The following is a 17,313-nucleotide window of genomic DNA, read 5'->3' as shown; positions in this document are numbered from 1 at the left end:
AACTTACAAATCTGTTTTAAGTCCAAGCCCATAAATAAAATAAAATTTGGACAAGATGAGATAAGATTTGATAAAATAAAATCTAGATAAGATAAGATAAGATTGGATGAAATAATATCTAGATGAGATAAAATCTGGATAAGATAAGATTTGATAAAATAAAATTGTCTGCTCTCTTGAAGTCCAAGCCCAATTGCTTATAATTCTCCTGAAATTAAATTAAAAACACAAAATTAGTCCAGTAGGCCCAAATGATAAAACTGCATAATTAATTTGACAATTAAGGCTAATCAGTAATTAAAATGGTGACAAAAAGGGTTAAGAAATAGGAGAAAATAATGACACATCAAAACCTCCTAAAGGTTACCACATCTTTCATCTGCTTCAGCCTCTGAGGTCCACACTCCTCCACACATTAACTGTCGATCCCCCATGATTGGCAAGAGGATTTGTCCTAACATTTGGGCTATCCTCTTGGAATGTCAGCCACCCCGCGCCGATCAAACTCTAGACCTTATGTTTGAGGGCCACACATTGTTCTATTGAATGCCCCGGGACACCCCCATGATAAGCGCAGGTTGCGTTAGGGTTGTACCATCGAGGGAAAGGAGATTGGTAGATCTTCCCGGGGCTCACCACCACCATTTGGTTGGTGATCAAGGATGGCAGCAAGTCAGCATACGACATCAGGATTGGGGTGAATTCTACAGACTTCTTTGACGAAAAATTCCTTCCCAAATTGGTGCTTGTGCTGGGATTGAAGTTACCAGTGGAACGAGATGGTGCGGCAAAGGAGTTTTGTGGGGGATTCCTTTGTGGTTGAGCGGGCGACTTTTGTTGGACAGGCATCGGTTTGGGAGGGTTTCCTACATTGGCCGAAAAGCTTGGTTGGTGTGGGGTGTATTGGTAAGTGTTGTGAGGAGTTTGATGGGTTTTAGGCCATGTCAGAGCTGAAGTTACCGCATGTGTGTCTCCCTCCTTCTTCTTGGACCCACTTGCCCCAAATCTCCTATTATTTGTGCTTGTGGAGGAGGCATAGTCGAACTTCCCCCTCCTCAAGCCTACCTCAATCCTCTCGCCTGCAAATACCAAATCCGCGAAACTAGAGGGCATGTACCCCACCATCTTTTCATAGTAGAACATTGGCAGTGTGTCTACTATCATACTGATTATTTTTCTTTCCATCATGGGGGCGCCACTTGTGCTGTCAGGTCCCTCTTTGGGCATATTCCTTAAAAGATGCATGCTCCCTCTTGCTCATATTCTGCAATTGGGTTCTGTCAGGAGCCATGTTGGTATTGTATTGGTACTGCCTAATGAAGGCAGTAATCAAGTCCTTCCATGAGTGGATTCAAGAAGCCTCCAAATTGGTATATCAGGTGACCGTCGCTCCAGCCAAACTCTATTGGAAGAAATGCATTAACAACTTCTCGTACCTGGAGTACGCCCCCATCTTTCGATACTAGATTTTCAAGTGATTCTTGGGGCAAGTAGTCCCCTTGTACTTATTGAAATCAGGTACCTTGAACTTTGAGGGAATGACAACATCACGTACCAAACACAACTCTACCATGTCAGCGAACGGGTAATCACCAAACCCTACGATGGCCCTTAGCCTCTCCTCGATGAGGTCCCATTTCTTCTTTCCTTCCACTGGCAGAGGCAATCTCCCCACGGAGAAGTGTAGAGGTTGCAACAGGCGGTGTTGAGGAGCCCCCGCGGCATTAGGCTAAGGCATACCACTACACATTGGTCTCTCAATGGCGAACATAGTGTATGGTTCAAAGTCAACCTGAGCATGATTGATGTGTCATTATTTTTCCCTATTTCTTAACCCTTCTTGTCACCATTTTAATTACTGATTAGCCTTAATTGTCAAAATTAATTATGCAGTTTTATCATTTAGGCCTACTTGACTAATTTTGTGTTTTTAATTTGATTTCAGGAGAATTATAAGCAATTGGGCTTGAATCCGGAATTGGGCTTGGACTTGAACAGAGAAAAAAATTTTATTTTATCAAATCTTATCTTATCCAGATTTTATTTCATCTAGATTTTATTTCATCTAGATTTTATTTCGTCCAGATTTTATTTCATTCAATCTTATCTTATCTTGTCCAGATTTTATTTTATTTATGGGCTTGGACTTAAAACAAATTTGTAAGCTTTGGGGCTGAGGACCTATATAACAACCCTAGGGTTTTAGTTTAGGGCTATTTTTTGGAGAGGAGAATAATTCTAGGGTTTTAGAATTCTAGTTTTTACTGTTCATGTGCACTGTTCACGTAGAATAAAATTCGTTTTCTGCAATTTCGTTTCTGCTTCTTAATGGAAGGCTAAGTCTCCAGTGTTGTTTTCTCTTGAGGATCAGCACAACGCTCTTGGAGGTTTTGTTATTACTATTGAATTCTGATCAGTTTTTCCTCTTCACCAATTACTCTATATTTGTTGCTATTAATCCATGCATGCTTAGTGCTTGATTAATTGTCTCTACGCTTAATTTACGTTCATGCTTAATGATCAGTTCGTTCATGATTAATTGGTGTATGTGTTGCTTAATCACATAATGACAACCTTATGTTAATTTTTGCTTAATAATTTAATTTAGGGTTGTGTCATACCCTAATTTTGTCCGGGGACCATCTGTTTGTTGGGATGCGACCCTCGCTTGACCACTTCGAGGCACTCGACACCTATCGTTGCGCAATCCGTAAAGTTCCGGAAGCCAAAGAAGGGATGATTGCGTAATCCGTAAGGTTTCGTGACATTACGGAAAGAAAACAAGTATCGTTACGTAATTCGAAAAGTTCTGTAACGTTACGGAAAAAGAATAAGCAAAAAAAGGGCAGAGGGGGTGTATTTAGTAAACAGGGGGGTACAAATAGAAACAGGCCCACTTGGAGCCCCCGCGGCATTAGGCTAAGGCATACCACTACACGTTTGTCTCTCAGTGGCGAACATAGTGTATGGTTCAAAGTCAACCTGAGCATGATTGATGTGTCATTATTTTTCCCTATTTCTTAACCCTTCTTGTCACCATTTTATTTACTGATTTGCCTTAATTGTCAAATTAATTATGCAGTTTTATAATTTAGGCCTACTTGACTAATTTTGTGTTTTTAATATGATTTCAGGAGAATTATAAGCAATTGGGCTTGAATCCGGAATTGGGCTTGGACTTGAAGAGAGAAGACAATTTTATTTTATCAAATCTTATCTTATCCAGATTTTATTTCATCTAGATTTTATTTCGTCCAGATTTTATTTCATTCAATCTTATCTTATCTTGTCCATATTTTATTTTATTTATGGGCTTGGACTTAAAACAAATTTGTAAGCTTTGGGGCTGAGGACCTATATAACAACCCTAGGGTTTTAGTTTAGGGCTATTTTTTGGAGAGGAGAATAATTCTAGGGTTTTAGAATTCTAGTTTTTACTGTTCATGTGCACTGTTCACGTAGAATAAAATTCGTTTTCTGCAATTTCGTTTCTGCTTCTTAATGGAAGGCTAAGTCTCCAGTGTTGTTTTCTCTTGAGGATCAGCACAACGCTCTTGGAGGTTTTGTTATTACTATTGAATTCTGATCAGTTTTTCCTCTTCACCAATTACTCTATATTTGTTGCTATTAATCCATGCATGCTTAGTGCTTGATTAATTGTCTCTACGCTTAATTTACGTTCATGCTTAATGATCAGTTCGTTCATGATTAATTGGTGTATGTGTTGCTTAATCACATAATGACAACCTTATGTTAATTTTTGCTTAATAATTTAATTTAGGGTTGTGTCATACCCTAATTTTGTCCGGGGACCATCTGTTTGTTGGGATGCGACCCTCGCTTGACCACTTCGAGGCACTCGACACCTATCGTTGCGCAATCCGTAAAGTTCCGGAAGCCAAAGAAGGGATGATTGCGTAATCCGTAAGGTTTCGTGACATTACGGAAAGAAAACAAGTATCGTTACGTAATTCGAAAAGTTCCGTAACGTTACGGAAAAACAATAAGCAAAAAAAAGGGCAGAGGGGGTGTATTTAGTAAACAGGGGGTTACAAATAGAAACAGTCCCACTTGGGCCTTCCAGGATCTTCCAACAGAAGGTGGTGCCTTCTGGTGGAAGCAACCCAGCTCGCCTGGGCAAGCTGGGTGGCAACCACCTCCCTCTTGTCCCCTATAAATAGGGGAAGGAGGGCAGAACAAAAATGTTAAACCCTCCTGGTATTTGAGAATCACTTAAAATTAGTGAGAAAAATTTTTTTTGTGAAGAAAATCCAAGCCGAGGCGCTTCCGTAACGCTTCCGAGACGTTTCCGTGGGTGATTTCGCGAAGATTTTCTGTCGTTCTTCATCGTTCTTCGTTCGTTCTTCGGTCTTCAACCGGTAAGTTCCCGAAATCGAACTTTTCAATTCATTCTATGTACCCTTAGTGGTCCCTACTTGTTTCGTGTGCTTTTATTTTTATTTCATTTACATTCCGTACCCCTTTTTGACGTGCTTTAGTCATTTATTTAAGTCATTTTCTCGCCTAATCAAAAATAAAATAAATTTCCACCGATCATTTGAATTGTAAAGTCTTTTAATTTCTGTTAAAATGAAATCCGACCGTTCTGTCATGCCGTAACCACGTTTAAAACCAAAAAAAGAGGAAAAATAATAATAATATAATAATAAAAAATATATCTTTTAATAAAATAATCAAAAAAATCAATCGGACGTTTTTCTTTGGGATTTTCTTTCTTAATCGAATTGACTAATAACCAAAGTGAAACTAAGGCTAAAATCAATTCATAAATCAAGCTTTTGTTATCACCTAAAAAGTCCATTTTTAAGGTCCAACGCCTTGAAATGGCCTTTTCCACTTTTGTTAGTTAAACGTGGGTTTTTTAAAAAAGCCTAAGATCAACACGTAACTTTGTCACCTCTTTCAAAAAACCAAGAGATCATTGATGGTCCAATACCTTAATGTTTTCTCTCCTTCCAAAAAGAATCAAAAGATCGTTTAATGGTCCAACGCCTTAAATGACCTCTTATTCAATCAAACATATATCTTGTAAAAAAAGGATAAAAACAACTTAACCAACATTTAGTTCTCGAAGAACTACGTAGGTTTGATTTCCCTACCACAATTGAGGAATACGTAGGAGCAAGGGAAACACCATTGTCGACCATAAAAAGATAAAAAAATATAAAAAGCACAAAAAGACATAAAGACGTAAAAGAGAACATTGTAGATGCAAATGACTTTGATATTTTGATGATGATCATGATGATTTGATGCAAATGATGCAAATGCGCTTTTCAAGTTTAAATTCAAGACAATGATTCAAGAATACAAGACACAACATCAAGATGATCACTAGTATTTTAGGAAGGGAATTCCTAATTGATATAGCAAAAGGTTTGGCCAAGTAATTTAAGTTAAAAAGTGTTTTTCAAGAGATTTACTCTCTGGTAATCGATTATCAGAGGATGTAATCGATTACCAGTGGCCAAAAATGGTTTACAACAACTATTAAAATTTGAATTCAAAATATTAGATTGTGTAATCAATTACACAATCTTGGTAATCGATTACTAGCAGTTAATAAACGTTTCAATTCAAATTTTAAAACCTGTAATCGATTACGAGAGGAGATTTTCAGAAAATTATTTCTAAGAGTCACATCTTCTCAAATGGTTTTTACATGGCCACCAAAGGTCTATATATATGTGACTTAAAACACGAATTTGCTCAGAGTTTTTTTATAACAACAAGTCTTATTCTCTCAAAGAGCAAAAGCATTTTATCCTCTTAAGAATTCCTTGGCCAATACACTTGCAATTCAATAAGGAATCAATTGAGTGCTCAGATTGTAAAATCTATCTCTTTCAAGAGAGATTCATTCTTCTCTTCTTTCTAAATTCTCAAAGGGGATTGAGAGACCGAGGGTCTCTTGTTGTAAAAGAATTCTGAACACAAAGGAAGGATTGTCCTTGTGTGTTCAGAACTTGTAAAAGGATTTTACAAGATAGTGGAACTCTCAAGCGGGTTGCTTGGGGACTGGACGTAGGCACAAGGGTGTGGCCGAACCAGTATAAATCCGAGTTTGCACTTTCTCTTCCCTTAAACGCTTTTATTTATTGTTGCTTTATATTTATATTCAGATTGTTCTATTTGAATCATTATTTAAGAGTTCATTTTTAAGGGAATTTGTAACTTGCATAGAAAGTGAAATAGAATTTTAATTGGGGAAATTGTTTGCAATATCTTAATTCAACCCCCCCTTCTTAAGATATCTGAGACCACTTGTCTAACAAACATAAGACAAATTGAAGTCATGTTTACACATTTGATTAAAGGCTGCCGTCCCTTGTGACAAACCCGTGGGGTGCTAATACCTTCCCCGTGCGTAAATACAACTCCCGAACCTTTCACGTAAAGTTCGTAGACCATGTCTTTTTCCAGTTTTTTCGATGTTTTCCTCGAATAAACGTTGGTGGGGACTCCGCGCGCATTCCTTTCTTGGAGGACGCACCTGTGAGTCTCGCGTCGCCCTCCCACCGAAGGGTAGGTTGCGACAGTTGGCGACTCCACTGGGGACTATAGTTAGACAGTTAGGCCAATCAATCAGTGTGCTTTCCTTACTATGACTTCCCTTTTGTTCTTTTTCTTTGTCTTTTTTTTCTTATGTTCTTGTATATATAAACTCTTTTGATGCTTTTAGTGTGTTTTAAAATGTATGCATGAGGTAAATATTTATTCATTTGATGCACACAAACACCAACACTATTTGCACACATGGTGAGTTGAAAAGGGGCCCTATACCCAGGTGTCATACCCTAATTTCGTTCGGGGACCTTTGCTTGATGACATGCGACCTTTCTTTGGTCCTTGTGAGGTGCTTGGCACCCATCATTAGGCAATTTGTGAAATTCCAGGACATGCCGGAAAACCAAAAAATATTGATGCACAATCCGTAAGTTTCCGTGACACACCGGAAATCAAATGGAAGCATCGTTGCATAATTAAGTGAGATTCCGTAACATTCCGTAAGTCAAAAAGGGGATGATTATGTAATCTGCAAGGTTCCGTAACATTACGGAAAGAAAACAAGTATCGTTACGAGATTCGTAAGTTTCCGTAACTTTACGAAAAAAGAATCACCAAAAAAGGTAAGGGGGGTGAACTTATCAAGATAGGGGTGTAAATAGAAATTCAAATCTAGGCCCTTCTAGAACATTTTGGAAGTTGGGTTGCTTAAGGAGGAAGCAACTGGGCGGCAAGCTCCTCCACGTTTTTGAAAAATGGTTTTCGGGGCTTCCGCGGCTTCCGTAATACTTCCGTAAAATTTCCGAAAACCTTGGGTAAGCATATTCCACTTAACATTGGTAAAAGGGAAAAGAAAAAAGATGAAAATCAAATTCGAAAACAGTTCCGTAAGGCTTTCGTAACTTTTCCGTAAAATACGAAAAGGGGGGTGAACTTAGTAATTCGGGTGCGCTTAGAAATCTTCTTCATTAAGTCTTTGGGCGGCAAGCACCTCCTTTTTTTTCTATAAATAGGGGAGGAGGGAGCTGTTTCAAAATGTTCAAGACCCCTTTGGCTATGCATTTCGGCTATTTTGGGCAAAAACACGTTTTCGTGAAGAAAAATCAAGTCGAAGTACTTCTGTAACGCTTCCGTAAGCGATTCTGTGGAAATTCTTCATCGTTCTTCACCGTTTTTCATCCGTTCTTCGTTCGTTCTTCGTTCTTCAACGGGTAAGTTTTCGAATTCGAGACTTTCAATTCATTTCTTGTTTTGTGTACTTTCACTTTAATTTCGTTTACTTTCAGTTTTCTTTTCTTCCGTTTTTAACGTGCTTTAACCATTTATTTAAGCCGTTTTCTCGTCTAATAAATGATAAAATGAATTTCAACCGATCATTTGTGTTGTAATCTCGTTTAATCGCTGTTAAAACGAAATCTAACTGATCGTTCACGCTATAACCTCGGTTAAACCAAAAAAAGTAAAATAATAATAAAATAATCAAAATATCTTTGAATAAAATATTAAAAAAAATCAATCGGACGTTTTTCTTTGGAAGTTTCCTTGAATGAATTGATTAATAACCAAAGTGAAACTAAGACTAAAATCAACTCACAAATCAAGTTTTTTTTCCGAAAAATCACTAAAAACCGTTTTAAGGTCCAACGCCTTAAACGGTCCTCTTTGCTTTTATCGGTTAACATGGACCGTTCAAAAGCATAAAATCAACATGTGACTTTACCGCTTTTGCAAGAACTACGTAGGTCTGATTTCCTCATCGCAATTGAGGATACGTAGGAGCAAAAGCCCCGCTTTTGTCGACCACCCCAAGAGATCGTTAATGGTCCAAATGCCTTAACGTTTCTCTCCTTTCAAAAACAAGAGATCGTTAATGGTCCAATGCCTTAACGTTTCTCTCCTTTCAAAATCAAAAGACCGTTTAATGGTCCAACACCTTAAATGACCTTTTGTTCAAATAAAAAACATATTTTGCAAAAAAGACAAAAAACAAACTTAAACCAAACACTTTGTTCCGAAAGAACTACGTAGGTCTGATTTTCTCATCCCAAATTGAGGAATACGTAGGAGCAAAGGGAAACACCCTTGTCGACCACAAAAAAGAAAAAATATAAAAAGGGTATAAAGGATATAAGGACATAAAAGGGAACGTAAAAATCAAAGTCATGTTTGCACATTCGATTAAAGGCTGCCGTCCCTTGGGGCGGACGTGTGGGGTGCCAATACCTTCCCCGTGCGTAAATACAACTCCCGAACCTTTCACTTAAAAGTTCGTAGATCGTGTCTTTTCTGGTTTTTCCGACGTTTTCCTCAAATAAACGTTGGTGGCGACTCCGCGCGTATTCCTTTCGTGGAACACGTATCCCGCGAGTCACGCGTCGCCCTCCCGCCGAAGGGTAGGTTGCGACACCAGGTCCATGGGAACATAAGGAGTGGAGGTGAACTTCTACTGGGGCAACGCCGTACTCCTTGGTTTATGGGATGGAAGCGGTACTCCTGTTTGAGGTAGAGGTCCCTTCCCAGAGGATACTAGCGGAATTGGGCCTAGAAGAATCAGAGTGGGCTCAGACACGCTACGACCAACTCAACCTTATTGAAGGTAAGCGTTTGACGCCCATGAGCCATGGGCGCCTGTATCAACAAAGGATGAAGAACGCGTTCGACAAGAAGGTGCGCTCGCGCAAGTTCCATGAGGGGGACCTTGTGCTAAAAAAGGTGTCCCACACTGTTAAAGATAATCAAGGGAAGTGGGCCCCGAACTACGAAAGGCCTTTCGCTGTAAAAAGGGCTTTTTCCGGAGGGGCTCTGGTGCTCACCAACATGGATGGCGAGGAGCTACCTTCACCCGTGAACTCCGATGTTGTCAAGCGATACTACGCTTAGGATCTGGGGCAATTGAGGAAGTCGCTTCATGTTCTTTATTTTTGTGTATGTCCTTCTTGGTTTCCCCCAGGGATTCCTGTCCTCTGTAATTTCTCATCACAGTCTTTTAAGAGAAAAGAATATGGAATTGAGGTTCCGGTCCTCACTTTGTGTTTCAAACTATGTCCAGAATTTGATAACCTGAGCCTTTTTGCTCAGTCCATGGGATGCCCCAAGCGCTTAATTAAAACTGAACCTGACCAGCTTTCACTAAAAGGATTATTGCATTGGAAAATGCTCATGCATACACATACGCATGCATATTTTGTTATCTTATGACAGGAGCAGAATCGTCTTAGGCAGTGGTCAAATACCGGGCCGGGTCTAAAGGCAGAAACCAATCAAGGTAAGCGGTAACGTGGCCACAGTTTGCTGCGCAATGTCGTTTCTTGCTTTCAGGTACTTAGGGACGGACGCAAGTAGAGGCTAGGATCACGATCGATAGATCGTCGTCTCATGCCCAGCTCTGGACAAGCAGAAAGCGCAGCTGGGGGACAGCCTAGTATCCTTTAAACTCCTAGTAATTATTACTGTTGTGTCTTTAAAGTAAATATGGAATGCCTCATCTACCCTAAAGGGGGTTCGAGTAAGCGAACGCCGACCCGTAGAGAGTGCATACTTGTGTCTTCCCTTAAAAAAAAATAAAGGTTAGCTCGCCTGGGCGAGCTGAGCTCACCTGGGCAAGCACCCCCTGCATGAGGTAGGTTAAAAGAGAGGGATGGGTGCGTTTTCTTCACCCAAAACTTCCCCCCCACTTTCAAAAAACACCAAAGCTACAGGAATTGCCATTTTTGCGCCCCCAAGCCACCTTTTGTTGCATTTTGCTTTCGTTTTTTATACTCCTACTCTCTCCAACAAGTAAGTACCTCATTCTTGAGCTTTCTAGCTTTCCATTGATGTATCTTGGTCTTCTTTTGGTGCTCTAAATTATGTGAATGTGCCCAAATCTGTGGAGCAATTTTGGCTTTGTTTCATGCTTGTTGGTTTGAGTTAGGGGGTTGTAAGGGGTGGCCCTAGGCCTATGGTGCATTCTGAAGCAATTGGGCGTGACACTTTGCCCCCATTCCCCAAATTTTAATGCCTAAACATGCGCCCACCAAGTGCTCGGTGAAATGCCTCAATGGCATTTGCGCATGGATTTGTGAATTTTTGCTTGGGGATTTGACTTGTGCATATATGGCTGCCATTTTTGAGTGTTCGGACAACTTGTAGGAGCTAGAATATGTGCCCGAATGTGATTTTAGGCCTATGAACCCAAGCTCTTGATTTCAATACAAGAGGGCATGAAAATGAGAGCATGTTGGTGAGGACTCCCCTTTTAGGCCAGCGTTTGGTTTGGGCTGCACCTTGATGTTTTCTTTGCGCCTAAATGGTGTGAAGATGTTATTCACCATGTACATGTATATATAGAACAGGTAGCAAGAGACAAATACCCTTCAAATAAAGCGTGTATATGTTGAATAGGTGGTCAAGCGCTTTATAAATGTACACATGTTTGAATGTGGCATGAGAATGCTTCTCAAAATGAACACATGATATGGAATTGCCTTTCAAAGTGTAGATAGATGGCATGAAAATTCCTTTTCAAATAAATGCAAGTGTGTGCATAACATGAAATTGGCTCTCAAATGTGCATATATGTATAAATAAATGTGAATGAAACAACAAAAAACCTGTATTAATTTTTATGTTAATTTAGGTAGTAAAATACCTTGAATGTGCATATGTAATTTTTTGGGTAGCAAAATACTTTGAATACGGACATATGTAACTTTGGCACAATACCTTGAGCATGCATATATGAATTCTTTTCAAAAGGATATGTGTGGGATATAGGTAGCTAGAATGTTTTGAATATCCTTGTATATTGATATAGATAGCAGGATATTTTGCGCGTATGCACGTTCATAAATGTTCTTCTTCAGGGAAATGTGTGCACAAGTTTGTTCTAAGTCAAAAAAGATTAGTATGGCGTTTTTGCTTTAAAATGGCATTTCCTTGTAAATTGACTTTCCAAACGTTTGTCTTCGCAGGAAATGGCTCTGAAAAAGCTTTCCACGAAGAGGTCTAGGAGAGACGCCGCAGTGGAAGGGTCCAGTGCCACCCCCGAGTTTGATAGCCACCGTTTCCGGAGCACCGAGCACCAGTAGCGCTTCGAGACCATCAAAGGATGGTCGTTCCATAGAGAGAGGTGCGTCCAGCTCAGGGAAGATGAGTATACAGATTTTCAGGAGGAGATAGCTTGCAGGCATTGGACATCGCTGGTGACTCCCATGGCTAAGTTTGACCCTAAGGTAGTCCTGGAGTTTTATGCTAATGCTTGGCCCATAGAGGAGGGAGTGCGAGACATGCGTTCATGGGTGAGGGGTTAGTGGATTCCCTTTGACGCAAATGCCCTCAGCCAGTTCCTGGGTGACCCGTTGGTTTTGGAGGAAGGCCAGCAGTGCGAGTTCAGCCAGAGGAGGAACAAGGCCGACAGGTTCGACGAGGAGGCCATTGCCCAGCTGTTATGCACACCAGGCCAGGATTTCGCCCGGACCGCTGCAGGGAGGCAGGTGCGGATTGTTAGAGTTTGTGGTCTTAGTTCCTTTGTCCCACATCGCTTGGTCTGTGAAAAAAAATGGACCCGGATGAATGCACAAATTGATAAAAGAATGTATTGTGGAAACATTGGGTTGACTTGAATAGAGAAAATGAATCATGAGCCCTAGCATCACATGACCATAAAAACTTGATGCTTGAGTGTCTACATGGGTGCATGCATGACTAGTTTTGCGTAAAATTTCTAAATCATCATTGTTGCATGTGTATCATGGAAATAATGTGGGACATCCCTTTTATCCCGAACCACTGGCCAAACCCTGACATGTATCCTATCCAGCCATTCTACAAGCCTTGAACCAAAATCCCAACTTACCACAAACCTTGCCCTCGGAAGAAAACAAAGAAAAGAAAGTTCCCAATCAAAGAATCGGAAGAAAACAAAAGGAGAAAATTCCCAATCAAAGAGTGGGAGAAAGCAAAAACACAAAAGAAAGAAAATTTCCGATCAAGGATCGGAAGAAAACAGAAGAAATATGCAGAAAGGTCTTTCGACCAAACAATATCTGGACAATACGGAATTGTCACCATGTAAACAAAAGAAAAAAGGAAAGGAAGCCACGACCTAAAGTGATCCTCTCCCTTTGATTGCCAACCAAAATCTTGTGCGTCAGTGGCTTGTTCACCTCACACTAAACAAAAGTAGAAAAGGAAAAGGCCAAGGAACACTCAAAGCCAAATTTCCCACCAAAAGAACCCATTCCCAAGAAAAAGGCCTATTGATCCATGATCACGCATGTAATCTTTGATTTGATAGGAAATGATTTGCAAAACCAAGTCATGACATATCTATGGTTCGAAATTAGGATAAAACACTTACTTGTGTGAGGTTGATACACTTTGAGTGATTTTCTTCTATTTTTTTTTAACCCAGTGTTTCCTCTAAATGGTCATTTAGAAACAAAATGCTAACATCCAAAATCTCATTTATGGTTATGAGAAAATTTCATCAGCATACTCTCCTTCCACGATAGACACATTGCTTTTCATCCAAAAAACATATGTTGCTCTGATCAGTTGGAAGTTTTGTCTCTTTACTAAAGCATGTTCAGATTTAAGTGAAGAAAACACTGAGGCTATTTTAGTCTCGCAAGTTATCCAGAACTACGTAGGTATGAGTTCATTGAGGATACGTAGGAGCAAGAGCTTCGCTTTTGTCGGCCGCCCCACAATCTCTGTCATACTGACCCTGAGGTCATGTGACATGCAGAGACAAATTATGGTCATTCCACACACCTTTTTGCCATACAGAGGCGATCGTGTCCGATGGCACGCAGAGACAAATTATGGTCATTTTGCGCCTTTACATCCAGGCTCGATCGTGTCCGCTGGCACGCAGAGACAAATTATGGTCATTCTGCGCCCTTTTGTCATCCAGAAGCAGCGGGCCCGATGACATGCAGAGACAAATTATGGTCATTCCGCACACCTTTTCGCCGTCCAGAGGCGATCGTGTCCGATGGCATGCACAGACAAATTATGGTCATTCTACGCCTTTCCATCTAGGCTCGATCGTGTCCGATGGCACGCAGAGACAAATTATGGTCATTCTACGCCCTTTTGTCATCCAGAGGCGGCGGACCCGATGACATGCGGAGACAAATTATGGTCATTCCGCACACCTTTTCGCCATCCAGAGGCGATCGTGTCCGATGGCACGCAGAGACAAATTATGGTCATTCTGTGCCCTTTTGTCATCCAGAGGCGGCGGGCCCGATGACATGCGGAGCCAAATTATGGTCATTCCGCACACCTTTTCGCCATCCAGAGGCGATCGTGTCCGATGGCACGCAGAGACAAATTATGGTCATTCTGTGCCTTTCCATCCAGGCTCGATCGTGTCCGATGGCACACAGAGATAAAATATGGTCATTCTGCAACCTTTTGTCATCCAGAGGCGGCGAGCCCGATGACATGCAGAGACAAATTATGGTCATTCCGTACACCTTTTCGCCATCTAGAGGCGATCGTGTCCGATGGCACGCAAAGACAAATTATGGTCATTCTGCGCCTTTCCATCCAGGCTCGATCGTGTTCGATGGCACGCAGAGACAAATTATGGTCATTCTGTGCCCTTTTGTCATCCAGAGGCGGCAGGCCCGATGACATGCGGAGACAAATTATGGTCATTTCGCACAGCTTTTTGCCATCCAGAGGTGATCGTGTCCGATGGCACGCAGAGACAAATTATGGTCATTCCGCACAGCTTTTCGCCATCCAGAGGCGATGGTGTCCGATGGCATGCGGAGACAAATTATGGTCATTTCGCACAACTTTTTGCCATCCAGAGGTGATCGTGTCCGATGGCACGCAGAGACAAATTATGGTCATTCTACGCCCTTTTGTCATTCAGAGGCGGTGAGCCCGATGACATGCAGAGACAAACTATGGTCATTCGCACGCTTTTGCTATCTGTAAGACTCGATGCCTGATAAACGCGCAGAGACAAATTATGGTCATTTTGCGCCCTTTGTCATCCAGGGGCAGCGAGTCGGGTGATAAACGCGCAATTCTGCGCCCTTTGTCATCCAGGGTCAGCAAGTCGGGTGATAAACGCGCAGAGACAAATTATGGTCATTCTGCGCCCTTTGTCATTCAGGGGCAGCAAGTCGGGTGATAAACGCGTAGAGAAAAATTATTGTCATTCTGCGCCCTTTGTCATCCAGGGACAGCAAGTCGGGTGATAAACACGCAGAGACAAATTATGGTCATTCTGCGCCCTTTGTCATTCAGGGGTAGCGAGTCGGGTGATAAACGCGTAGAGACAAATTATGGTCATTCTGCACCCTTTGTCATCCAAGAGCAGTGAGTCGAGTGGTGGGCGGAGACAAATTATGGTCATTCCGCACACCTTTTTCGCCATCCGGACGCGATCGTGTCCGATGGCACGCAGAGACAAATTATGATCATTATGCGCCTTTTGTCATCCAAAGGCGGTGAGCCCGATGACATGCAGAGACATTATGGTCATCCGCGCCTTTCATCGACCGAGAGGAATGAATTCAGCAGTATCAGGATGATGTTGGTCGTTCGGTGCTGATCATTTTCAAAATTTTTGTAGGTGCCGCTGGCGGGGATATTGACCGAGCGAATGGTGTTCTGCTCGAACAAAATTAGTGTCTTATCCTTACTTCCCTTTTATCTCCAATAAAAGATAAGTAAAGAGGGGCAACTGTCATACCCTAATTTCGTCCGGGGACCATCTGTTTGTTGGGATGCGACCCTCGCTTGACCACTTCGAGGCACTTGACACCCATCATTGCGCAATCCGTAAAGTCTGTAACATTCCGAAAGCCAAAGAAGGGATGACTGCGTAATCCGTAAAGTTCCGTAACATTCTGAAAGCCAAAGAAGGGATGATTGCATAATCCGTAAGGTTTCGTGACATTACGGAAAGAAAACAAGTATTGTTACGTAATTCGTAAAGTTCTGTAACGTTATAGAAAAAGAATCAGCAAAAAAAGGGCAGAGGCATGTATTTAGTAAATAGGGGGGGTACAAATAGCAATCAGGCCCACTTGGGCCTTCCAGGATCTTCCAACAGAAGGCGATGCCTTCTGGTGAAAGCAACCCAGCTCGCCTGGGCGAGCTGGGTGGCAACCACCTCCCTCGTTTCCCCTATAAATAGGGGAAGGAGGGCAGAACAAAAATGTTCAACCCTCCTAGTATTTGAGAATGACTTAAAATTAGTGAGAAAAATTGTTTCCGTGAAGAAAATCCAAGCCAAGGCGCTTTCGCAACGCTTCCGAGACGTTTCCGTGGGTGATTTCGCGAAGATTTTCCGTCGTTCTTCGTTCGTTCTTCGTCGTTCTTTGGTCTTCAACCGATAAGTTCCCGAAATCAAACTTTTCAATTCATTCTATGTACCCTTAGTGGTCCCCTCTTGTTTCACGTGCTTTTATTTCTATTTCATTTACTTTTCGTACCCCCTTTTGACGTGCTTTAGTCATTTATTTAAGTCATTTTCTCGCCTAATAAAAAATAAAATAAATTTCCACCGATCATTTGAATTGTAACGTCTTTTAATTTCTGTTAAAATGAAATCCGATCGTTCTGTCATGCCATAACCATGTTTAAAACCAAAAAAAGAGGCAAAATAATGATATAATAAAAAAATATCTTTTAATAAAATAATAAAAGAAATCAATCCGACGTTTTTCTTTGGGATTTTCTTTCTTAATCGAATTGACTAATAACCAAAGTGAAACTAAGGCTAAAATCAATTCATAAATCAAGCTTTTGTTATCACCTAAAAAATCCATTTTTAAGGTCCAACGCCTTGAAATGGTCTTTTCCGCTTTTGTTAGTTAAACGTGGGTTTTTTTAAAAAGCCTAAGATCAACACGTAACTTTGTCACCTCTTTTAAAAAACCAAGAGATCATTGATGGTCCAATACCTTAATGTTTTCTCTCCTTCCAAAAAGAATCAAAAGATCGTTTAATGGTCCAACGCCTTAAATGACCTCTTATTCAATCAAACATATATCTTGTAAAAAAGGATAAAAACAACTTAACCAACATTTAGTTCTTGAAGAACTACGTAGGTTTGAGTTCCCTACCACAATTGAGGAATACGTAGGAGCAAGGGAAACACCCTTGTCGACCATAAAAAGATAAAAAATATAAAAAGCACAAAAAGACATAAAGACGTAAAAGAGAACATAAGACAAATTAAAGTCATGTTTGCACATTTGATTAAAGGTTGTTGTCCCTTGTGATGGACGCGTGGGGTGCTAATACCTTCCCCGTGCGTAAATACAACTCCCAAACCTTTCACGTAAAGTTCGTAGACCACGTCTTTTTCCAGTTTTTCCGACGTTTTTCTCGAATAAACGTTGGTGGCAACTCCGCGCGTATTCCTTTCTTGGAAGACGCACCCGTGAGTCTCGCGTCGCCCTCCCGCCGAAGGGTAGGTTGCGACAGGTCGGATTAAGTGGTTAAACTGATTAAGGATAAATTCTCGTAACCTAGGATAAGAGACTTGCTTGTGAATCAAGGGGAAACAACATGTTTTAATTCTGTTATTTCTTTAATTCGAATTTGCTTGGGATTTAATTTACAAAAACAAACCCCCCCCCAATTCGTTACTGTTTTATTACTATCTGTTATGAACGTTTGGTTGACCATTGCTCGTTGGGAGACGACCTAGGATCACTTCCTAGATACTGCATTTTTAATGTTTATTTGATTCGGGTACGGCCTCGATCAAATTTGGCGCCGTTGCCGGGGAGCAGTGGGCCAAAGGTTCATAATAGTGTTTAGTTG

Source organism: Glycine max, chromosome 13 (genome assembly GCF_000004515.6).
Source record: "Glycine max cultivar Williams 82 chromosome 13, Glycine_max_v4.0, whole genome shotgun sequence".
NCBI classification, from domain to species: Eukaryota; Viridiplantae; Streptophyta; class Magnoliopsida; order Fabales; family Fabaceae; genus Glycine; species Glycine max.
This window is presented reverse-complemented; position numbering follows the sequence as displayed.